This window comes from Nomia melanderi, chromosome 2 (genome assembly GCF_051020985.1).
Source record: "Nomia melanderi isolate GNS246 chromosome 2, iyNomMela1, whole genome shotgun sequence".
In the NCBI taxonomy this organism is placed as follows: domain Eukaryota; kingdom Metazoa; phylum Arthropoda; class Insecta; order Hymenoptera; family Halictidae; genus Nomia; species Nomia melanderi.
In genome coordinates, this window is record NC_135000.1 from 17,395,949 (window position 1) to 17,423,285 (window position 27,337).

A 27,337-nucleotide genomic window follows, 5' to 3' on the forward strand; every position below is an offset into this window, starting at 1 on the left:
ACTGGTGTAGTAAATATTACACCAGATAACGTGAGAAACTTTGAGAAGGCGTTACTGTCGAATCCATAACCGAATATCCCATGTGCCAGTGCCTGCTTCCCCCCAAAGTCAGCTACTCGATAAAACGATGCCCGTGCTCTCTAATAACGCTTAGAGAAACGAAATTACCAAAATGCTGCTAGCAGACAATTTGAGCCCCGCTACGCTGCTCTACAATTTCGTTATCGTCGCCGAGTGCCGGAGTAGTTCTATGGTAAAGGCACAAAGGAGTAAGAGCACAAAGTAAAATAAACTCCGCACGGCGCCTCGCGATTCCCATCCTTACGTTCCGTTATCCGGATCGAGATCAAAGATCTACGGGAAAATGGCTAATGCCGTTCTGCTGCTACAACTGCTGCTGCTGCTACTGCCGCCACCGTTGCTGCTACTGAGATAGCCCACGAATGTCATTACAACGGTGTTCGTAAGGATATTAGGACACCGTCACGACGAAATTAATGTCTTGTGAAACGTCCAATGTTGTGAACCGTGTTCTGATTGTCATTCACCAAATAGTAGCGATTCAACGGATTCAGGAGATTAAATAACGAATGTTATAGTTATTGAGGGAATTATGTACAACACTGGTTTCTCACTGATTCGGATAACCTTGAAATATGCAGTGGGGGACTTGATACTGAATAACTTTTTCTTGTACATGTTACCGCTGCTCGGCCTTAATTTTCCAGATATTCGCAGAAATATGTCTGGCAATCAGGAGTTTTCGTATTTATTTGCAAAAAGAGTAACCCTCCTATAACCTTCATCTTGACACATATTATTGCATTGTTTTATATACCCAGGACTTTAAAGCTTTTAGCAGTGAGTATTCGTTTAAAAATTAGGAAGCATTAAAGTTTCACATTGTGACAGAAATTTTCGTCTTCATTTTCATTTATTGAAATTATGTTCCTTATATTATGTGTATTCGAACTTCAATTAGATAATAAAGATTGGAAGTAATGGGGCTAGTTTTTCTGAAGTGGGGATGCAGGTTCCTGCCCTCCACCTCCAAAGAAGCTAGTTCCATTAATATCAAATTTTATTATCTAAATGAAGCTCGAGTACAAATTGTAAGGAGTACAATCTCTTAATGCTCTCACTATGTCTTAATCTCTTAAATATTTTATTTCGTCATACAGTAGAAAAAGATGTATATTATACTTTAAATATACTTAATATTTGTTTCGAAAAAGATGACAAGCATACATCCCTTTAATGATATTCATAATTGTTCTTCAATATTCTGTTCATTTTTATCATGCACGTAAGCGAAAAGATAAATTACGATTAACTTTGTTTCTCTAAAATCCTGAAGAAGAGAATCTATTAAAATGTAAGCGTGCGTAAAGTTCCTCAATCCAATTATTACTATACCATATTTCTTTGTGCATATTCTTCTATCTAAATAGCGAATCTGAAGTTTTTTATTGTATAATAATCTACATAATAAAGCTCTTAATGGAGCAACTAAGTCTTCACTTAATTCCCTTTTGATAAATGAGTCTTTGAAAACATGAGTTTGCATAAACGCCGGTAATATCTCAGCATTAATTGAGATTACATCGACCATCTCAGTCTCGGTAAATTAATTTTTCACGAATGTACACGAGGAAAATGCATTACCCTCGCAATAAATCTCTTCTGTGTAACATGTTCGCTCAAGGCGCAGCTTTTACGTCTCGGTACGAGCAGGCAAAGTCAACGATCCAGCTGTCTTTGACTGTGCCAACTGTGAACGGAGGAAAAATCAAAGATTGGAAGAACGAGCGTGCAACGCGGCACCTGGTGCTCCGCATCTTCGACGTTCCAGCATCGAAACTCCCTCTGGCATTCCCATGTTCCCTATTCTATGCATCCTCGGCTCCGTCACGCTCTTTTTAACGGGACAGAAATAATCTGTTCGGTATGGCGCGCGAAACACATTTCTCGCGCGCCGCCATTTTGTTGTGCTGCCAGAGGACTGTCACGGAATACTGTTCCAGTTAGGAGGCCGCGTCATTGTCGGGGACTGCGCCACTTTTTTTGGTCATATGCGTTTGTAGACGGCTTGCATAATTAATTATTTAATATTTCTTTATCGTATCGTGGATATATCCATAATCCGATTCGTAACGCGATTACATATATATTGTTTAATCTGGATTATTTTTTGCTTGTTTGTTGATTGATCTGTTAAAATATATGTTTCAAACTGAATATAAAATATTTATTTTCGTTCACCAATGCGGTAAGTGAAGTTTCTCACTGATTTTATTGCAAATATTAATAATCTGGATTAATAGTGGATTAAGAGTATCAGATTAATAATATTGGAAGAAAGAAAGTATAATCTTGCACAGGATTAAGGAAACTGCTAATTTAAGAAGTGGTACTGTAGTATTACAAAAAGTTGTACAATTAGGATTAAATAGGTATGTAGATTAGTAGCTATAATATGAGGGATGCTTGTAAATCTTTATAAACGGAGTTATAATACGCTGGCAGCATCAGGTCATAATATATTATAAAGTTACTCGTTCGTTGATGGTTGCAAAATTTTGAAATTTATTAAAGCCCTTAGGGAAGGTAACTTGATGAACATGCTGGAAAGCTTATAAAATGAGTGCATTATTTTGTTAGATTTGTAAATACATGCTGTGTCTCTACTAATTATTCCCAGCTCTCGACAGCGATAATTAAGACCAGGTTTCAACGAAACTTTTGTCTCTCACTAAAAGGGACACGGCCCGGAGTTCGATTTAATCGTTTTGTAAATTCACAAAGTTATCCCTAGACAAGGCCAATTAGCATGAAATTTGGATAGAAGATTCAGCTGCAATTGCTTTGACACAGTCACATGATGTATCTTCCAAATGAACAATCAAATACTCAAACGAACCGTTAATAATACCGTTTTCATAAGTTCGAAACATCGAATTTCACGTGACGGCTACGTAGCACGTATTGCAGAGATATTTTACTAATTCCTCGTTTAAAATCACCCATCAATGGAACTATCTCAATTGTTTGATTTAATTAGAAAGTTAACATTTTTAGACCAAACAATTTTTTAAATACTTATAAAAATCGATTACATGAATCGAACTTATCAGTTCTTAAACTGAAATGTACAAATCGAAAGTAATATATCATACTTGTAGTTTATAAAAATAACGATAACGTAGTATCTATAATTTATTAAAAAGTAATAACACCTGCGACTGGTAATACTTTATTAATAATATTAATATAATTATAATAATAATATTGATATAATATTAATGTAATAATATAATTTATATTGTGAGCATGGTGTGTTTATATTGTAACTAGATCCAGTTACATTACTATTATTAGTTTACATAATAAGAACTCCGCTCTGTGTTCACGTATGTACTTGACACTCACTGCGAGCAAGTTCATACAAGTGGACTACAGATAAATAAAATTCTACCGCACACTGTTCAAAGAAAGCTTCTACAAAGTCGTTCCGGATCAGTGATCCGAGTTCCCTCTTTCATGTAAATCTTTCAACGCCTCAATTTTCCTTTTCACATTTCGCCCTCATTCCACACGACGAATCTCGGGTTCTAAAAATTAGTTCTTAATCGCGGGACACGTCGTAAATTTATTGATACTCTGCTTTGCAAAAACATCTGGGTGAGATACGTGACGTTTCGTGAATCCGCGGTTGCTTTCATCTCTCAGTTTCTTTCATCAACAGTTTATTGTTCGCGGGAGGCGCAAATCGTCGGCGTACTTCCCGCCTCTCAGGTCTGTGCTGACTATCAATAAGTTAAAACTGCACAGAGGCAAGGGGAAACATCCATCAGCAATATTCAGTTCCGATGCATTTTTGTTATTGTCTGAATTGTACAACAGAATACAAATAAAACAGAATACGACAAAGTGAGATATAAACAAAAACTTAACGCCCATATACATTCTTTATCGTTATATCTCACTTTGTTGTATTCTGTTTCATTTGCATTCTCCGTTACGCAATTTAGACAATAACCCTTCGCTGGCAATATGGCTTTTCACCAACGTGGTCAGCAATATGTTATGGGCAGACTTGATATTTTATTGTTGCCAGTTCTGTAAAAATCTGAAAATATTCTGGGGTACTTAGTGTAGTCTCGAATGTAATATACTAATGACATTTCAACCAAATTTTCATATCATTTTCCAACAAAAATTAAAAATCGTGAAGTCATAAGAAAATGAGATTCTCGGTAAGCCTCTAAACATGGAAGTCTGAAAATTACCAATTAATGTTAAATACCCTCGTTTGTAGCAATTAATACGAAGATTTATTGTATTTATTTGTTTTTACTTATTTAAATATCTCTACTTGGCAATAATATCAACTATATAACTAACATTTCACTTAGTTTCAAAATTCACGATATTTTATATAGTGGTCTATGAGATTGCACGTTCACATTTAAAGGTTAATGGTCCATGTTGCTGGCGGAGGGATAACAAGAATCTGTCAAATCCATGCGTTGCTATAACTATCACTGTTGCTATGACTAGAGAACCGATCATCGTGAGTGACGTTTAGCTCGCGGATAGTCGGCACAGACGTGAGAGGAGAACAGTACTTACGTTGCTCGTGCGCCAGCACAAGGAAAACAGAGGTGGAAGAAAAAGTCCTATACTATGCAAAGACACGGTATACAAGCATCGATAAGCGGCAGCTATTTCTGCTTCATCGCATACCGCGACTCGTGCACTTCGGCCTTATTCCGGGGGATGCGGGAATGAGCACGTAAACGGATTCGCAAACAATGCCAGCTATCGCGGATCTCCACCGCAGTACTTTACTCCAGTTTTGTTCTTTATTTTGCAGCGGTGTCCACTGATATCGACTGAATGGAGATCATACTTTTCTGACAATAGGGGACCGTGATTTTTTTCATTACTTTTTCTTTGGATACATAACGCGCTCGTCACCGCCGTTTGTTTTGGGAATGGCCGACACAGATACGCTATTTTGTCAGATGCGGCGTATTGTCTTCCGGCAGTGTGGAGGAAATATAAAAAAGTGTCATTGATTTCCCGAACGTCATGCCGTAGGCTACTGCTTTAAATAACGACGTGAATGAAATTAATTTCGGTTTTTTCTAGAGATCAGTTTCAACTGAGATTCTCAACTGAGATTCAGTTTTATGTGATTTAATATTTAAGGAATTTCGAATAAGTTATAATGATAAAAGGAATATTTTAAAATATTGTATGTAGTTACTTGAACTGGACCAGGTATCTTTCTACTTTGCAACTATATTTTAAGAAGTGGAAGCATAATACAGGAGAACATTATTGAAAATGTTTTATACATGCATTGTACATGTACTTCGTACATGTTCCATGCCCTAACGTTTTACTAAATTTTATTCGTTTCTATGAAAGCTCACTGTAAGGTAATGCCAGTACAAAATACCTTTAATGAAGGATGTTTTTCAGTTTCTTTAATACGTCCGCGATTGAAATGCATCTCTTACCTGTAATACAAAGAAAATATGTGTAATTAGTAATAAAGAATCATTTATACTATATATAAAACAATACAGCTTAACATTATGTACTTTAACTCCTTGCCTTATAACAACATGTCAGTCTTGTAGTAAAGATTTTCAACAGAATTTGGCAAGCATAATTATTACTCAATCTGTTTGAATGCAAATTCAATATTATTCTTTTGTAATCGATGATTGTACTTAACCTCTTACGCTGGAAAAACGTACCACGTAAGTCGAGATCTTTTTGTTCTACCATTACCAATGACGTCTAAATATACATATATCGACAATCTGGTTGCATTACACATAAAAAAATTAGTGTACATATCTGCGTAAAATAAATAAAAATAAAATTCTTCGCACAAAACTTTGCGAAATTTCTGAATTCATTTTAATCGCAAGATGATAAAAGCAAATACAGACATAGAATGTGCCAAGAATTTGTCTCTTCCTCCAACAAATGATTAATGACAAAATAGCCGTATCGATCTGAGTTGAGAAAGAAATCATAGGGCAAGAGGTTAATACACTGTATCCAGTGCCATATGCTACATAACATACATAGCTTATATAAAATATAAAATACAAAATACTGATGAATCCAGCGGACGCGAAACCGAGGTTTCCCGAGGTCCGACTATTAATTCTCGTCAAACCGAAAACAACCCGAAGAAGGTATTAAATCATTCTTTTTCAAAGGGCGATCAATCTTCCCTCGACCTCCACCCGCAAAAATCTATTTTCGCGCGTGTTTTTGCATACGCCGAAATGTAAACGCGGTTTTAACAAGGATGATCATTAACGTTTTCCAATTATGACGGCTTGAAGCGTCCGCCGCGTCGTGTATCCGAGCTTTTTCTCCTTTTTCCCGAGCGCGGTACCACCTTCTATAAATTATTCCCGTTCCTCGAGCAGCGGCGAAGCTCGAGCGGAGGAGCAATCGCGAGACTTCAAGATTCCACGCCGATTCCTCGAAGGCCTCGGTCGCGGTGGGGCGAAGAAAAATTTAGTTCGTTGCTGCCGGTGGCACGAATAAGTAAACGGAAAGTGCGGGGCGCCGAGGAAATGCATTTCGCGCATGCCACGATGCATCTTCCCTTTATTGCAAACATTTGTGCAGGTGATTGGAACTGGTTTATAAATGGGCGGGAAGAAGGGTTCGTGATGGAAGCTTTTGCAGCTTCCCGACGTCGCGGAACCTTGAGTGCTCGAGAAATACTTTTACGTTTTTTCTATGCTTTTTTATTACCCTCTTACGTGAAAGCTCACATGCACGCACGCGCACGTGCCGTTGTGCATTCAACCTTACAATACAAATTTATAGTCTATTACCGTTTCAGGGGATGCACCAGTGCAACATCGTTTTAATCTGAAGCAAAGCTTTTTATAACGAACGATTTTGTTAAAAACAGTATGTGCATTAATATGCTTACACGCGTACTAATCACGTTTAATTTTCGAAAGTTTGAGGTTATTATTAATATTTAAGTTCAGCTTTTTTGGTGGGAAATGAAATAAAGATAATGCAATTTTCTTTAGTTTCTTGAATGTTAATATAAACTTTCAGAAACACATTTTTAAAATCGTTATAATTCCGATACGTGAAATAAAATGAAATCGACTTTTTTGATCGGTTACACTGGAATGCTCCCTTACATATATCAACATACATAATACGTATTTACATCTACTTATGCTATAACTGTGATTTATATAGTGATATATACTGTTACTTATAAACGGTTATAACATTTATACAATTCTTCACATAATTGCACGTGTTCCGCACTTAACCAGCGTAATACTATAAACATATTTTTACGAGTCGCGCTTATGACCAACAGTGTACAAAAATTTATTTTGTATATTTACAAACTATGTTTAAATCCGATACACTGTACCCAGTTTTCGAACTACGAAACTACCACGAAGCAGATTAGATGCTTTTGTGGCTCATCTGCCGATAAATAACGCGCGCGCTCGTAAATATGCGCGGCGAAACATACGTTAACGATATTAAAAACTTGTGGAGGGCTCGGCCCGTTCGTTGTAACTCGTTTTTCTGCACACTAAACTGACGTAAGTGGATTATTGTTTCCTGGGGAGTTCGAAGCGCGTGCTTTGTGTCTGGCCTGGGAAACTCGTTTCGCCCCGACCTGTACGAACAACTATTATTCCGCGTTATTATGAGAAACATCTATCTGTCGAGAGGCTTCTTTCCTACATTTTTTCCTCTCCCGGGATCACATGCTCCTTTGATTACAGATTAACAACGAATGCCTTTGTGCAGTATCTCTAGTGGCCTTTCGCCTCTTTTCATTTGCATAATCCAAATATTGAATACAAATTCAATCTCTGCGGTGCATTTTACACGTAATTCTAATCTCGTACTTTAATTTTCAAAGCATTGAGCACATACAAAATGACAACACGAACTGGTATGAACGTTACACAGAAGTTTTCCCGAAATTTCGTAGTGGACTTCTCGTGTTTACTCCATAGATGCGTTTCCAAATCGTTTCGCCGAAATTTATGAATTTACCGTTTCCCTTTCACTAACAAAATATCAGATTGTGTAAATATTTGTAAAACACTAATGATGCATTACACCAGTACGATGATAAGCATTCATTAATATTTATGGGGTTTTCAGTTTGCCAGAACAAATAACCGATATCAAGGTATGTACGTTATTTTCAGTAACAAGCCAATGCATTTCGAATAATAGGAAAATAAACAAAAAGAAAAAAAATATTTATATAAACTAAAAAACAGTGTAAACCATTTGAGAACTTTAATTTCAACGTACACTGCATTCCATCATGCAGTGAAGAGCGTTTTAGAACGCATAAACATCAGCGATCTAGACACAATAGCGTCTTTGCGATCCATCGCGATAATCCTCAGCGGCAAGGATGCAGCGTTTCTGCGCACGTGAGTCCGTAGCTGTATAAAAGTGTTCTGACGGTTGTCGTCGGAAATGTGTCTGGTGTTGTGCCGTGCATCTTATTCTTGTTCCGTTTTATTGAAACGCGCAAACTATGGAAAGCGATACGCTATTCGCGGCTACGTTTTGCCAGTTCCCGCAATTTATTCGTCCCGTAACGTCCGATATGAGGCGTGGCAGTCGTGCTTCTCTTTCCCTCTTTTTCTTTCTCCCGAACGGGGCACAAGTTCGTACAAGGAACTCTGCTACCTTGTTCCGAATGTCGCTGTTACGTTTTATTGTGCGGAGAACTATTTTATGGGTGAGCCGTTACCCGAGTAGTTTACGAGGTTTGAATCATGCGGGCTGTTCTCTGCGTCAGATGGGACTCCTACGGGAACTCGTATTTCCTTCTTGCTCTTTTTTTCTTTACTCGCTTGCCACGTGCGTGCGTGTTAACTTTATTGGCGGGCTGCATTGTTTCGGGTGTAGGCGGGGAGCCAGAAAGTTTTTACGGTAACTGTTCTCCTCGACGAGTTTCGGTAACGTTTGCTGGGGTAAGCCCCGTGGCTCTTGGTCATCAGGATCCTCGGAGAAAGGGGTGTTGTTGAAGATTGGGGAGATCGACTTGCTACGTAGAAACATTGTTAGAGATTGTTTAGATTGTTTCGAACGAGTATTGGGTTGGATGGAAGAACCTGCTTCTGACTTCGTATGGCGTCGGTATAATGGAGACGTGGATGGAAACTACAAATAGATTGATAAAATGGAAAATAGTAGAGATTCATTAACCCATTAATGAATCAAATTATATAGAATATAGTTGAATATAGTTAATCAAACTATGAATATAGTTAATCAAATTGAATAATTTCAAATCGTAAAATTCTTCTTTTCCTTTTTACTCCAATAAAGCAAACTGACAAAAGAAATTAAAAGACGCGAATCCCTGAATATTTGTAATTTCATTTTTTCGAAACAAAATTTTAGATTCTTGAAAGTGTAACTATAGTAATGAACACTTTTAATTGGTTTCGGCAAATCTAAGTGTCATTTATTTATTTTTAACGATGATGATCACTTGTATATTATCAATCTTTATCATTGGTAGTAAATGTATACACAGAATAAGTATAACATTCCTGTTCTACTAAATTATTAACGATGAAATTATTTTATCAAATACAGTTGAGAAATAAATCATAGGGCAAGTGATTAACATCGAAATTTCCATTTCGAAAATGGCATTAAAAAATGTCTTATAAAGTACGATAAGAAACGACATTACTTATGGATGGATCACCTAACGTGACTTTGCATTGCTTTGCACTGACAAATATAATTTAATTTCTTTCTGATCACCTCGTTTAGCTCACATATATGCGCCCTGGTAATAGTGACTAGAGAAATTCTACGTATATATACACTAATGATGTAAATAGGTTATTGAATGTCTTTAAGAAATTAAAATATGTTTCTACCTATCTTTATAGAATGAAATGGACTTTTTATATTCGAAGCTGTTGAGTTCCAGCATCGCTGAACCAGAGGAATCGATCGGGAAACGTATGACCGATGAACTCCACACAGGGCAACCAGAACTAGGAGGCACGGGGTAAGTAAGATTAATACGATCCCGCCGGAAGTTTTTCGTAGCCAAGGCTTGGCTATACGACGCCACTGCTGGATATCTCGAAAGTCTCGCTTCGACTCCTGTCTCTCTACTCTTTTTCTTTCGCTTCTTCCTCCCGAGGAAGAAATGTTTTACCGAGAACTTGAATTCGATAAACTCGATCTCCACTGCTGAATAGAGAAAAGGAAATCCTCTGAATTGACGATCAACAATATAAATTATTGCGAAGCTCGCCGTTCATTAAACCATGTACACCGATACAGGCTTTATTTCTGATTTTCATATTGTAACATTGTCTTGTACGATTTAATACGAGTGGATTTATTTTTAATTCTCAGTATTCTCCGTAACTAGTATTAGTATTCGGTTTCTTTATTTATTTAATGTAAATTCCTCTGTTATGGCAGTCGTACAATTTATTTGCATGAAATATTTCATATATAATCAGGACTTATATTTAAAAAAGAAAATTACATTTATTCCAGGATAAATAACGTCATACTTTGATAAGTAAGAATCAAATACAATATACGAAATCAATTGAATAAAATTGTCTCAAGAAATCCCAGCTGTTTTTAGTAAGATTTAAAAACATCTGGTATCTTAAATTTCCAATTTCTGCATGCCATCGATATGATCTCTGAACATTTTAATTAAATCACAATATTACTAGAATTCCTTCACTAACTCGGGTTATATAAAAGAACTCTAAAATTCTTCTCATTTTTCAAACACTAGAAAGCATTTCGAGGTGTCGATGAAACAAACGGAAGCGAAAAATCGCGAGCCGAACACGTTGGTCGCATCGAGGCCAGCTGTGCGTCAATTCCGCGCACCCCCGAAAAGCCGCGATGACATGCGTCTGCGATGAAAAGGGCTCCTCCAGAATTGCTTTCAAGCGCAGCTGCGCCATTTTCCTCCGCCGATGTTTCGGGACCTGTCCTTTTTTCGCCGTCGTCCACCGAGGAAGCGACGCCCGCCTTCGCCTCTGCTCGGTTCTAACCCCCTTGCGCCGATTTGGAGCCGTGTCACTCGGACAACCGTCCGTCCCATTCCCGCGGCCCACAAAACGCTCGGAATTCCAATTGTTTCCCGCCTTTCCGTCTTCGTGACTCGGCGCTCTCCATTTTCCGGCGGAAAGAGAAACAAGCATCGAGAAACGAGGAATTACGCCGCGGCCGTGTTCTTCCCTCATTTGCCTGAGTGTACCCCCTTTGTCTCCGCGTATTGCGGTCCCAGGTAATTCGACCGTTTTTCCTGCCTCTCTTCGTTTTCGAGCGCCACGTGACGACCACTCCTCGTGATGGAGCCTTTCTATTCTTAACAGTATAAGAGACTCTTCTGAATCCGCTGTTCTACTTGATTTTCATTTTGCCCGCCGCCTTTCGTTCGGCGATGATTAAATGCGTTCCCCGCGCTATAACAGTGGGACGAGCGGAAATGGTAAACGTCGTTGGAGCTGCGCGAATTCACCGCGAAACGAGAGATCCTGAAGTGCTCCCTTGGTCTTGGGGATATTTAACTTCTAACAGTCGAAAGACTCTACTAGACGAAAATGTAGGAAATCTTGTTTTCGTTTCTATCTTCAGAAGAAGCGAGTAGTACTAACCCCTTGCCTTAGAATAACGTGCGAGACTCATGGTGAAGATTTTAAACAGAATTTAACAAATATAAATATTTCTGAATCCTTGTACGCTCAAATGAAATATTATTTTTCCGTTATCAATTATCATATTTTAGAACAAAAGTGAACGTAGAATATGAATAGAATTTTTCTCTTTTTTGAATAAATTATTAATGGTAAAGTTATTGTACTGATCATAGTTGAGAAACAAATTATAGGACAAGGGGTTAACTCCTTGCCTTAAGATTTATTCCTTAACTATAATTGATGCAACTATTTTGCTATTTATAATTCATTGAAAAATATAGAAAAATTCTATCCATATTCTATGCCCACATTTGCTCTAAAATATAAAGTATAATATGATAATAATTAATAACAAGTAATATTTATATTTATTAGATTCTGTTTAAAATCTTCAGCACGAGTTTGATACCTTATTATAAGGCACGAATTAAGTATCATGTTGGTAACCCAGTAACGGTATATTTTGGAACGTTCTTCTACGTGATTTTGTTCTAATTCTTGTAAAGAATTTACGTGAAAGTATTGAAACATTAAAATTCGGATAAATGGAGATAGTTGCTAACATAAGGGTTAAAAATGATTGTTAAAGTTTGGATTCTTGAGAGGTTCTCTTGGCTACGTGATATCTATTTCGAGAGTTATCGATGCTCTGATCCGTGAATCTCGCCGTGTGTTTGTAGTCCGAGTGCGTTTTTCAACATACGCCTAACCATGCTCACTTCAGAAATGATGAAAGTATAATAATTTAGAGTTTAACTGTTATAATGACTGCATATAGCTCTCCTCGTAAAAGTAAAATGGAAACTTCATCAGCAACGAATATCAAAAGATTCGATGTTAAAAAATTAGCGTTTGGTAGCGAGAATTGTTTCTCAACGTTTTGTTTGTTACGGGCATAAATGGGAACTGTGAAACATCAATATTTAGACGGATACGCTAGCATGTGTATCCGCCGACAGACTGCCGAGTATTAGCCATAGAGCAATATTCTCATCTCGAAAGAGAAACTTTGGCATCAAACCTGACTCCAGACTATATGTATAGTTCGAAGGGAAGGAAGTTCGGCGAGGTTATTAACGCTTGACACAGTTTTGAAGTTTCTGTTGCTGCGTAACCATGAGCAGGACTAAACTAGCAGAAAGTAGCGGGGAAGCAATTTCGGAACTGGTCACTGGCAATCACCTAAAGAGTGTACTGACGCTGAACTTCCCCACATAGTCATATACGTTAGGATATTCTTACAAATTGTGTTAAAAATTTTCAATGAACTAACAACACTAACATATTTTACAAGCTTGCAAATAATATTCAATTTAATATTTTCATCGCATGTTATTTAGTTCATTAAATATACTAATGCGCGATACTTTATTCTTTAACAAATTATATACTTATGACGAGAAGATTTAAAAATACGAGTTTCTTGCATAATATTCGCCATCCCACTGTAATATCTTCCGTGATTTTTGCATAACGAAAAGGTAGGCAATACATTAAATCTGAAATTTATTGTTGGTGCATCTGCATTCTTAAAATTTTAATATAGATTTGAACATTGTAAGTTGAATTGATGAATGGTAATGGGATCGACAGAACATCAAATGCTAGTTTGATGTTAGTTGAAGCCAAAAGTTCACTGATATCGTAAAATGTAGCACGACACAGTTTTAAAAGTTCGACAGTATGGTTACCGCGGCAACAGTGAAAGGTCATATGGCGGTACAAGTTGAAAAGGATTTCTTTTATGATTTCCTCCACAGAATTAAAATTCCTAAACATTCAGAGAAAAGCGGTAAAGCTGGGAATTACGAGTTGAATTTCTTACCATCGTGAGAGTAACCTCATTATCATAGAATATAATTGGAAATCGAATGAACACGATGCCTTTTTCTCCATTTTTACCTCAAAGTCATACTATAATATTATAATTTCCTTAAAATACTTTCAGTGCTGCTTCCAGTACTGTATTTTAACATTAACATTGTCTATGATTTTATCTGTCTTCATTTTTTTTCAAATCTTTAAATTCTCGTTAAACTTTTCATAACGTCTTCATTCATTAAGAATCCAAAATTTAACTATTATTACACAATTACTGTTATTTTCCTTTTCGATACAATATTCCCAACTTAATTTGATACATAAATTACTAATATTTTTCTTTTCGATGACAAAAATAGTATTTAACCCGTAGCTCTTTAATCGATTTCCCAACCAGTAACCAAGCCATTCTCATAGTGGCTCTAATGAAACTAAAAGAATTTCATATTATAACATTTCGTATATTCTTTATTCTCCTACAACATAAGTTACATGTGTAGCAAATGCAATAATCTTAAGGTAGTTTTTTTCAGCTTTGTTCATTGAAATATCCAATTCTATAAATGGCGCCGTAATGGAGCCTATACAGAACAAAGGGTTAAAAGGTGACAGTACGAAAAATTGACTTCCATTATGTTTCTTATATTTAATCATCCTCTACTACATTTTCAGAGTTCAAAGATCCTTAAGTTTCCAGTTTAAATATTCATATACCAATCCGTTTAGCCCTCATCCGCCCTTATTAATTAAATTCTTAAGAAATCACGGTAAAAATTAATCTTGATCTGAGTTGAAAGAGACCCTAGTATGTGAAAATGCTAAATATTTCTCTCAACAATTTTTTCTGGACCACTGTTCATCCAGCATCAGTCACGGTTTTAGCGGCATCTGGATACCGAGTTTTATTCGAGGAGAAAGTTCCCGGAGGCTGTTATCTGCACTATTTCAGACGGGGTGAATTTTAGGAGCGAGACAAATCATCGCATTTAGAATTCTTGACGTCTTTCTTACGGGGCGCAGCCGTGGTGGCCGTGGTTTCAGATGATCTCGCTTTAGATTCGCGCCGACGTCGAGCACAAAGGAAACAATACGTCCATGCGAAAATCAAATGAGCGCCGAGCAATTAAGCGGATTTAGGCACTCTCAGACACGAGCACCTCTCACCTCTCGTCTTTCCCTTACATTCGGCTGGTTAAACCGCCACTCGTCGATTAATTACGGAAGATTATGCCTGCTGGTGAAGCTGCTTCGGTGCTCCCTTTTACTTCGTCCCACAGATTCTTCTTCTTTTCTTCCTCGTCTCAAAGACAAGAAGATGTTTGCCCTCGGAGATAATCGATCCTCCAGATCGGCTCGAGAAACTATCTTAACAGCTGTTTAACTCGAGTGTTCTGCGGCTTGTCTGTGCTCACTTTTATTTTCTCGATTTTTCTGGGTAAGGTGGTAAGATGTTGAGACAGTGTTGTTCCATTGATAATTAAGTGATTCGCGTAGCAGACTGCAAATATGTTTCTAGATGCGTGTCAAAAAGTATGGAAAATGTATGCAATACGATATAATAAATTGTATATGATGTATGTTTAATATGATGATTCAATTTATGATATTTTGATTTACTTGTAAATTATTATATGGTTGCTTTGTATTAATATTAACTTGTATGAAGTATATAATTTTAAGTATTTTCAAGGTAATACAGATTGAATTATCATGTAAATATTTTTAAATTTGCAGAGATGAACATAATAGTTTACAAGGAAAATTTTCAATTCAGTTCATTAAAATGTCTTATGCTAATTTGTGTGTACACTGAAAGTTTGTCTACTGATAAGACTTCTATCACGATTTTGTTTGTTCCGTTTGTCTTGTTGTACGTGCATAAGACAGGTAAACAGAACGTGACCAATGAAAGCAAAATGGTGGAACAATGGTAATCAGCATGGAGGCACTCGTTATAATTGCCTTTAGAATTTACCTTCTTCGAATGTTCACTGCTAGTAAAAGAATTTCAGACATGCAATTGTCTCTTTTCAAATAGAATTGTGTTTTTCATTTTTCGTAAAATGATATTCTCTTAAAGAAATATGATAATTTAAAAATATTTACACTTTTATAATACTGAATTTATAGATTTTATGAAGACTAAACCTTTAATAGTAATAAACATTCGAGTAAAGTATAGAAATACTGTTTACATAGAAACTATTGAAGTAATAACAATTTAGTTAACTAAATATTTTATAATATTTAAATTAAAATAGAAATACGTTTTTATAGTCAATTCACGTATACAATATTTAGAAAACATTTATATATTTTTAAAAAAATTATTAAAACTGTAAGTGAAATATTTCCTTGATTTTATCACTTTGCTTGGCAACATGGGCGCAGATGCATGACCAAATTCGGTTGCTTCTGTGTGCCGCATGGCTATCTCGTAGATTCCTTCTAATAAACACCCAACAAAATAAGAAACAGAAAAACACGAAAGCTCTCTCCTCGCGATAAATCCGAAACGATTGAGACCAAATTTCTGATTTTCATATATTTTGTATAGAAGACTGCGTCGTCCCCGAAGTCCCGTGGGAGTAAAGAAGCTATTTTGAGAAGCGATTTTCTTCATCGATTTCCCATTCCTGCCTTGAATGCGAGGTAAATAGAATTTGCGCGACGCTACTGGCCACGAATAGAGATGGACCTGTAGCCGCATGAAATTTCATTTTTGTGTGAAATCCAGGCGAAATTGGCACAAGGATATACCGTTGTTAGAGGACCACAAAATCTGCTTTTACAATAGGAAATTGAATGGTGATAAAATGTTGTTCAGTTACCGGCTGGCCCATAAATACAAGTTCACGTTCGGCCGCCAGTAAAACCGAGTAACGACCGGTTCTCGAAAATCGGTCAATCTTTATTGTTCGCTCATTCTCAGAAACTTTAGAAGGATGTTAAAAATGTTGGAACGATGCCACCATCTTAGCTGTTTAATTAGGCTTCATCAAATCACGTGAAATCACTTCTGAAGAAATCTACCTTTTCAATATACGAAATGCCACCACTGTTCTATTTCTTACTAGCAACTAAATCGCCTTTCAAAGAGGAATATGCAACTGATACTTTCTGTTTCCATCATTAAATGCTTCTATAACGAGTTTCCTCGGAGAAGGGTGTCCGCATCGATCAACAAATACTCAAGAAATATTTCTATCGCAGGGATCATAAATTTCGCAGTCAGCTGCGCAAGTTCATGCATTTATAATCGTCGTTTACTCAAATAACTTAGGAAATAAATAATTCCATTAAATAATTGATTGATCCCTAAAATAGATCACCTTTGTTTCCTTATTAAGAGTCGCGCTATTCAGTCATTTGGATTAGGTCTGGAATAGTTTTCATTTAATGTTATGACATGTTATGAATATTTTACTATTATTATCATCATTAGTATAAATATTATTATTTTCCTTTAGATACTTGTACACTAAATGAAATCTAAAACGTTATTACAGTGAAAGAGGGTCATGTGACTAATTAGACATTAAAGACACACTTAATCCCGTTATTATTAATATGCCATTTATTAAAAACAAAGGTAATCCGTACAACACAAAAGTATCTTTTAATAAAACAAACTCACGAACTTCTTACTCATCCGAATCGAACCGCTCCGTCTCCAAATTTCATCAGTTTTACCATTTCTCAAATGCGCCTTATCCGAAAGCAGATACCGTGTCCGCCACCCAAGGGTTAATGATACATACACAGTATTCACATCCAGGAAGCTACTAAATGTTCCGGTTTCAATGAACTTTCGTAGGAGCATCTGCAAACGGGCACGGTCCCGCTGTAGGTCGCCGGCAATCGATCACAGGGCGAACGAGAGACGCGGGCACCCGGTAGCTACTGCCTTTATCAGCTAATTTGATCAAACAGGACCCGAGCTCGGGCACGGGTAACCGAGCAGAGAAATTTCCTTAGGCGTCTGCGGCCGAAACGCAATAGAAACGACATCTGCATGACAAGGCGCGGTCCGAAGCGCTACCCGCCGAATTATTTACGGTGGCGGTGTCAGCGGGCGGAACGCGCCCCTATATGATAAAGACATTTGTCATCGGCCACGTTCCACGTTCGATTATCGATAGGTTCGACCGTGCGTCGATCGATAAATGCACCGGTAACCGAATAGGTATTTATGGCCGGTCGTTTCCTACTTCCGTTCACGTCCACGCTTCTTCCTTCGTCCATCCACACAACCGCCCTTGTCGGCCATTTCATCCTTGACAGTCTCTTTTTTCCCGTCGCTGCTCCATTTTCCCTTTCTATACAGCCACCCGGCTTTTACGCTCGCCCCGGATACTTTTTCATTCACTGTCATCTTTCATCATGAATGCTGTTAGTTTTGTCTCAGGACAACTTCGCATCACGATCCTTAACTTCCTCCCTGTCTTCCAATGTTGTATACTTTGCTCTCCGCACGTCCGAATCTTTTTAACTCCCCAAGCTGGCTACCCGAGACGCGATTTCGTTCCTCGTTTTTTGGATTACTTCCATTGCCCGTGCAAGCGAAGAATTTCTTTTCTCCCGTTAGCATGACTGACCGAGTTTTTAAGCAATTTTGCGGAGAAATTGTTGTGGGTTTATAATGTTTTCACTATTGCGCTGGGATTAGAACGTTTCTTTAGTGACTTCTGTTTAGTTAATTTCTGTTTTGAATATTTCGCGAATGAAATTTGATAGATGCTTGGATTTGTTTAATAACGTAATAGAATATTATAGGTTTTGATGGAACTTTGTTGGCGGGTAATCTTTAAAAAATTTGTGACACGCGAATATTTTGTTCTTCAATATTTATATTGAAGGAATAAAGAGTCATTTTTAATTAAAAATAGACAGTATAATTTTTGTAGGATTGTTCTACTCGTGAAAAGAAGTTCAGATTGTAGAATAAAGTTAGTCGAGGTCACATATTCGAGAAAATCGAGTTTCAACATGTTCTGTCGGTAATAAGTCAAACATAGATGTGCCTGACAAATTTTTAAATAGAATTTCCTCGGAAACGAGGTTTCAAACGAAAAAATTTTATTCTACATTTTTTTGCTTGTTTCATCACGCAGAATACCTTTCTGTCAATTATACCACCGCATATTTAGTCAAGTTAGCCAAGCGCACTTTAACTTTAGATCCCTGTTACACGAAACAGCATTTTTATCCTTCTCTCATTTCGCTGTATTAATTAAAACTTTACCACACCATGTATTGTCCATTTTGTGTAAAAGTTATCCACTTCTCAGTGCATTTACCTGTTCATAATATTCGTTCCTGGATTACAGTACAAACCCTGTTTACAGTATCCATTTAAAAGGAAAAAGAAAACCTTACAGTCATAATTTCAATACAATGTAAAAATTTTATATTAATACATTATTACCATTGTGCACAAAATGTTCACCTCAGACACCAACTCATATTTTGTCCATTTATAATTTAGCTATAGGAATACATTTTTTAATATAGATCGAATAAATTATATGTTTATAGTACTTTTCACGAATTTTTTACCATCATTCACATTTAAATGATAAAATCGCTGAAGAAGATATTTAAACAATTCTACATACATATAGGGTCATGCCATTCATATACGAATAACGTGCCAGCTAACGTCTTAATGATACAAAAGATATCAGTACTAATTATAGTCAACACTAATTTTCTACAAACAGAAGACTATTATATCCGCCAGAATATTACACATTCAATCTCAGAAACAAGTGCTCAAGAGTAAATACACCTGATTATTAACCCCTTGCTTTACAACATAGTGTGAGATTCGCGACAAAGATTTCAAACAAAATTTAACAAACAATAATGTCATCTAATCCCTCTAAACTCAAATTAAATATTATTTTTCTATTATCAGTCGTAGTTCGCTAGAGTAAACGTATACATATAATACGCACGAATTTCTCTCCTTCTAGTGAATTAGAAGGAATAAAATAGTTCTATCGAGTACAGTTCTGAAAAAAATCATAAGGCAAAGGGTTAAGCATCGATCAGTTCTTCGCGAAACTGTCTTCCAGAATCTCCGAACACTTTCGCATCCATCGCCTTAAAAATTTGGCATTTATCTCTGCTCGCTGAGCCTTATTTCATTGCTCCCACCAGTCGCATCCTTAATCTAATTCCCCTCCTCCCTCTCACACACCCTGCCACCCTCCCTTTCTCTCCGTCCATCTGTCTGCATTATCCCTCAGCCATCTCTGTCCGCCTATTCTTTCCAATCCCATCGGCTGTTCCTCGTCATGAAAACCGATAAAAGTTATTAGATTCTCCGGCCAAGTAATTTCTGGCGGCTGGGGTTTCCGGAAATGAAGTCGGGAACCGCGGTTCTCGTGGTGGCCGCGTAAAAAGCAGAAGGGAGAACTCAGACCACGGAATAGCGGGGACGAAAAAAAAGGAAAAGAAAAAGGAAAAGAAAAAGAAAAAGAAGCATTCGCCTGCGACCGTCTTCCCTTTCAATGAATCCGCCCTCGATACTCGTGGCAGGCCAGTCTATCTGGATCCACGATCGAATTCTCCCTTTGATGCCTCCTCTGAGATCGACCTCGCATACCGCGCCACCGTCGCCGAGATCAAATATATTGCTAAAATATTCATAAGTAAACCGAGGACCTTTATACGTTCATTATGTATGTAAATGTTTCTGAATATTACGGAACGTGTGCCCCCAAGAAGATTAATGGATATTTTTTTTGTGTGGCTTTAACTTTACGGAACCTCTTATCCGATGAAATAAATTTGTTTATTTTCGTTCTTGTAACGGAGCCCATGGGAACGGAAGCTTGGATAAAGAGCCAGAGGTTAATGATAAGGCAAGCAGAAATAGTCTGTTTTACTTTCAAGGTGCGAGGAGTTTAACGTCTAACGAAGTTTTTGGTTCCAACGGTTTTGTTTTGAGTTGTAATGCGTTGCAATAGTAGTAATGATATCGTAATTGGGTGTAGGATTATTTATACTGGGAAGATACGCGTGTGAGTAATTCCATGTGAGTGAATTTTTCGATGAATATTAAAAATCCGCGTGTACAACGTTTATTGTTAGTGTTTACTAAAAATATCAAATAAATACTACTGTAATTTTAAGTACACCACTAGCCTTAATTTCTGTCAATTTTTTGTAGTATCTACTTTAGATTTTCCAGCATTTACTGTTTAGTATAGCAAAAGATTATATATTCGAAACCTGGGATTTCCTTTTACTTATAATTAATACTTATAAGCATTTACTTGCTTTATGCGCACCATCCAACTTTTATATCCGTGCCAAGGTAGACCAAAGTGATCCATGGTTATAAAGAGGATTTGCAACCGGAAACGCCGCGCCATTAATCATTTTTGCCGTTGTCTACGTGCCCGTTTCCCTTTCTTCCCTGATACCGGGAATCCGGCTGTGTTTCATGGTGAATTCGTTTCTAGGGATTCTCATTTCGAAGTTCTGAACGTCGACCGAAATCGATGCGGAGATCAAGGGAAGATATGTGCTTGGTATTCTCTGTTGCGGAGTTATTGGCTGAGGGGGTAATCGTGGATTTATGTGGTCTGTTTAATGAAATTTGTGCTTTTGTTCGATCGAACCTGCCGTTCAGCCGGATCTCAGGCCGGATTTCAACCGACCTCATAACGATATCACCGTTGTTTTGATTCGTAGTTTCTCTTCCAGCCGGCATTCGAGGCGAATGAACCCGATCATTCCCCGAGAATCTCTGACATTCAAAATTGGACATCTATCAATTTAATTATTCGCCTGACAGAATGAAATTTCATGTGTCGAGGCATTTCACAACGTCGAAGCGAATTCATCAATCAATTCAGTGTAGTAAAAATATTGTTATTGGCAATTATCAACGAGCAACCATTTCATTTCGTTACAAACAATTAGATAATACTAAATTACTTAATACAAATTCAAATTTTTAAGAACATAATTAGAGAAATAGAATTACGATAGAAAATGGTTTTTGCTAACAAACGTTACCAAAAAGAATATCACGATCATCCTGTGGAATTTGTCATAATGTATTTCGCAGAATATTAATTAGCGAATTTCTCTTTCTAGAAAATACGAGTATTTAATATTATGCATTGTCCACGGCATAATATGCTTTCCACGCTCCATTGTACGTAATACCTGGGAATCTATTGATATGCTTTTCCGGTTCCTTTATCAGTTAATTCGTTATTTTTAAGTATTTCAGAGGTATTTACTCGGACTGAATAATGAATAAAGTATTGTATTTATGAAAGTAAATAAGTCAACAGATTTTTCACAACGTTCTACTGTTGTTCATGTTTCGAAGCAGAAATTGTTCCTTAATTTTATCTAAAACTATTTTAAACAGTACTTCAAAACCAATATGTGCACACTAGCTGCTATTACTCACTTTTTCTTTAGAAAAGTATTAAATTTATAACGTAGAAGATATTTTTTACTATTGCGATCGTTGCGACATATAAATATCAACAGTATCAGGTTACTGAACTCGATGTGCGAAGTTATTATTGGCTGGAGGTATTATAGGTAAATAAAGTGTATCTATTTTAAAAGTTCCTATGGCACAAAAATAATATTTCAGGTTCGTCGCGCTGCTCTACCTTTATAAGGTATATAGATTTATTTTAGTAGCTAAATTATTTCTATCTTTTCCCGCTTCTAAATCACTCGTAACGATCACGCTAATTGTTTGAAGCTAATGAAATCATAATAAACCTCCGTTCTTTTACGGCGAATCATGAGAGGAAACAAAATGTTGTTGCGGCGACGTTTCCGCACAATATTTCCCGAAATAACTGACGACGTAAAAGTGTAGAAAAAACAAACACTTCACGCGTTGCCAGCGATGAATCACTCTTTATGGCTGTACTTCTGGAAGATTATTTCTTCCAGAACCAGCCACATTTCTGCATAGGAAGTTTTAACGTCGCCGGACCGGCAACTAAAACAGAAACAATTTGTTTTATAACGCATCATGGACGACAGGAAAATCATAGCAAATTACCCAAACACAATTCAATTCTTTTCAAATTTTTCGCAGTCCCCTCTAGAACTTTCTAACGACTTTAAATATAACGTTCAGAATTGTTATTTTCGCAACAGCGACGTTCCACGAAGAATTTTTGAAATATTTATAATACTTGCCTCAAAATGAAATGTAAATTTAATAATTGTGTGAATCATTAAACAACAGTGGAAAGATGCACACGTTTTGTACTCTAAAGCTTATTTTCATTCGTTAAGCTTATACAGACATTCAGTTTTAAATAATTTGTAATTATGACAGAAATATGTAGGTAATATTTCACGAAACAATTTGTATTTATTACAAGTACTGAGATATAATGATTAATATATCCATTCAGCTTTGTATTGTTATAATATAATTTCGTAACCGGTGTAACTATATGTTCACATAAAAATAACGAGGTGAATATTATACCTTTGTACTAAATCGAATATTTTAAGGCATGGAAAGGAATCTATAAATCATTAATAATATAACATTAATATACGTAAATATGTTTATATATATGCTTAGTCTGCCGCTGAGAAATTTTAATGTCGACATGTATGTTTCAATTACGAATAATAAAGAAATAAATGTTATAAATGGCCTCATTACTAATTATTAATATCCATCGGTAAATGTAATTATTACTCATATTATTATTACTAATATTAGCTGGAAATTATTAATAATAACCGAATATATTATACGAACCACAACATATACATTAAATATTACCGTAATTTCACTCACATTCGTTACACCCATCTAATAATTACTGATTTATTAAAAACGAAATTGAAACGTTCAATATTTCCAAAGTAGAGAGCTTAACATTGAAAAGTATGTTGTGCATGTTCATGAAACAGCCTAATTAATGAATATCTCTATTCTGACGCATGGCGTCATTCGGTTGTCGAAATGATCTCATCCTGGGGAATACTTTAAAAGTCACTGGTTCACGGTACGAGCATTTCCGTGTTTCTAGCTATCAGTCAGAACGGCAGTCCAATTTTCTTAAGGGTCACAGGTGTAGCCGGGCGAACAAAAACAGAGAACCACGAGATAAACGGGGGATGCCGATTCGAGGGAACGCGGTTCAAGAATAGCAGCTGGCAAAAATAGAGGACGCGCAGTGAAATGCCGAAAGGCGAGGAATAACTTTAGCTTGGGACACCAACAAAGCTCCAGCGGACATCTGTAGCCCGCTGCGGCCTCGCGATATTAATGTTACGCCGAAAAGAAAGTCCAGGAATGAATCGCGCGGGATTCTGCTCAAATGAAATTTCGTAACGATCTCGTAGGGCTTTTCTACGGCGTACTTTAGTTTAAAGCACCTTACATCGATTATTTGATTGTTCGAAACTAGATTGTAATTTTTATGTGTCTACGACAAATATTATTGTCTACAATCGTTGAAGACGTTGAAAAATTTGCAGAAAAACGAGAATTATCTTACGTTTGGATCTTTTAAGTTACTGTTTCATTAGGGATCCGTGTTAGCAATTACGCCATTAATTAATACTGTTTGAATGGGAAAGGTATTAGATTTTGAACGATGAACAAAAACTCAGGAAGTTTCATATCGTAACATAAAATGAACAAAAAGTAAAAATTATTGTCAAAAAGATTTTTATCGTGTTCCGAGTTCTGTTACAAAAAACATGCGATTAATTATTTTCATATTTCATATAACAGTTTGCAGTTGTTCGTACAAATTTAATGTATCACTGCGTATATGAGAGCTTAACAAAGCAAGATGTTTTGAACGTTGATACATTGAATGGATTTAAATATTGAATAATAATATTGCCATCGACAATAATAACTTGCAATTCCAATAACAATAGTATGCATGCACTGAAACAAACAGAAAATTATTGCATACATTCAATTAACAATCTTCATGTTACTGGAGCATCTCGTACAATCTTCCATGCACGTATTCATCGAATACAAAGGAAAACAGAAATGCATATAAAATGTTTTCCTGCGTTTTGAGGTTTCGGAAAATTCTCATAGTTTCGCGGTTAGAACGATAAATCTGCCAGGGGAGCGAAACGGTAAGCAGAGCCCTGATAAATCTGTCAAACATGCTGGAACAATAAATCAAGGTGCACAATCTACTTTTGCTTACGTTCGTCGTATCGGTACATCCTAAGAATATTAAGCGAAACTATAAAGCAAAATTGAAGAATACAAAAATAGATTGTGACGAGTGAATGAGTACTTGAAACACTTCTCAGGGAAATCTGTGAATATAAATGAACTTTTAAAGTTTAATGGAAAACTAGTTATACAGTATCATCAGACCGCGAATGATAATGCAATTTTACGCTTCTGCGAGTCTATTTAGCAAGAAGTGACAACACGCAAATACATACTTCGCGTATAAAAGTTGTTAGTAGATTAATAACATAAAATTAATGAATTTATTAAGTAAATGATAAGTTAGTAATAGTTTCAATAAAATAATGGTAAACGTTATAGAAATCGTTAAAAATTTTATAAGTATGAGCAGATTAATAATTATATTGTTACTTGAAAATTAAAAAGAAAACGTTATTATTTTACATGCATTCACAGATGCTAGAAATATTATAGAACGTGTATGTGTAATGCTTAACAAAGTTGTAGCGTTTTAAATGAAACGATTTAAGTAGTTTGTAAGGTCGGCTAAGACTTTAAGCGCGTTTTTCTAATTATAAAAGCGACATTTCAGACAACGTTCCATTAAGTGGCTTTAAATATTACATGCAGCTTGTTAATAAGATTACGCGTCAACTAAGCAAACTTTTTTTTAATCTGAGCCTTAATGTTTTAGCTAATCATATAATTGAATTAAATAAATCTTATATTGTAATTACGAATGTGTTTAACATTCGCTTTTACGTTTGTTGAAATGCTATCGAAGTTTCTGATAATATCACGAATATGCTCGCACATAACTTTTGAAAAGAGATATTTTTAAGCCCAAAACCTTATATTTAATTACTTGACAATATACAGTACAATATTTATTACCTACTAAAAATATAATAAACTTTTATCAAACATTTGCGCTAGAAAAAGTCCAAAAAACAAAATTATAACGCCTTAATGACTGATCTTTAAACCACACATAACCGAAACCTTTTCTATGGAAATCTTATATTGTACCTCTACTAATATGAAAGTTACAATTTTTAAAAGAACTTTACTTCCGCTTTACAAATCCAGAATTTACTCCTATAAATCCGGTCTTATACTCGGGAATATTAATAATTCACAGATTCTCCATTTAAATGGTCGCCAATTAATTGTTCCGAAATCTGGACCCGGATTCTCCAGGAAATGGGATCCGATAAAATCAGCAGGATCCTCGTAACCGGAAACGAAATCGGGCGACTTCAGAGCGAGAACCAAGGGTGCAAATACAATAGAAAGATGATTTACCCAGATGATCTTGTTCCCTCTGAACCTGGCCGGCTTCGACGATCAGCAGACACCAGATGGACACCAGGGACACCGGGGAAAGCAATTTTCCCAATATTCCCATTTCTCTTCTTCCGAGACTCCGGTTTCGAGCGATGAAAACGGTCGTCCGCCGGTACACGCGCGCGCGAGCGCACACGGAAACGTCCAATCAGCCGAGGAAACACTGGCTTTTCGTCTTGCCAGCTACGAGGTTAATATCCTTCAAATTCGTCCCTTTCCTTTCCATCACAAAATTGTCTGAACTATGTGTACCTGTTTCTACCTACTTCGATTCAAAGTCACTTCGTAGCCTTCATTATCGCGAGTAGGAAAAGAATTTAAAAAACTGTATGGTATTTCCTTTAACAGATTCAAGTTTTTCCTGTGTGCATACATTGCTGTATATTAACATAGTAATGTTAATTGTTTGAGTGCGATGGGTCTTTGCAAGAACCCGGTCGAAAGTGCCAAGCGACGCGATCGTGCTCCTTTCGTTTCAATTCAGAAACTGGATGACGCTTTCCTATTTTTAAATTAAAAAATTGTAAACGGCGTGATCGTTCCGTTTTTCCATTTTTAAGCAGGCAATAATAAAAATAAGAATAAATAATTAGAAGGAAAATAAATAAATAAATTTAATGTGATTCTACAAACTGATACGTTGGCATTTTTAGACAGTGTAACAAAACAGCACGATCGCGCCGTTTGGCATTTAAACCGTTAAAAGAATCGAGTTTCGATTTAATAGCTGCGAACACTTCTAATTTTCAATTTGTAAGCTGAACATTTAATTTATTAATAAAAAGGGAATAAATTGTAGTCGTTGTTTCGTTGTATGAATTTAATTCATGTGAATAAATAGAAAGAATTTGATTTAATAGCAAGGGCTTAATTAATGGCTTGATATATGATTTCTTTGTTGGCATTTTCATGAGATTATTGTAACTAAATTGATTCATTTTATGCCAGGAAAACATATTTTATGTTGGAAAAATAAATTTAATGTTCCTTGTTTGCCTAATTCGTTCGTTTAATTAAAAATGTTTACATGAAGGAGCATACAAAGGATTATAGCACTCACAAAATCAATCCATTTGACGCAAAATTAATATTCGCATTTACGAGCGGTTCATATCGCAATCAATTTGATGGATATTCGTTCTCCGTTTTATTCCATGACAAGAGAAAACCAGAAATTAATGAATACCTCATAATCGTAAAATTGTTTCTTCAACGAAAATAA

The 27,337-nt window shown here is 36.3% G+C and overlaps 1 protein-coding gene across 7 annotated transcripts in view; it reads right to left on the bottom strand.

Moving 5' to 3' along the window:
• The window catches only part of LOC116433584 (uncharacterized), a 410,336-nt gene that overhangs the window by 243,137 nt on the left and 139,862 nt on the right, over positions 1-27,337 (bottom strand). The window lies entirely within an intron of this gene.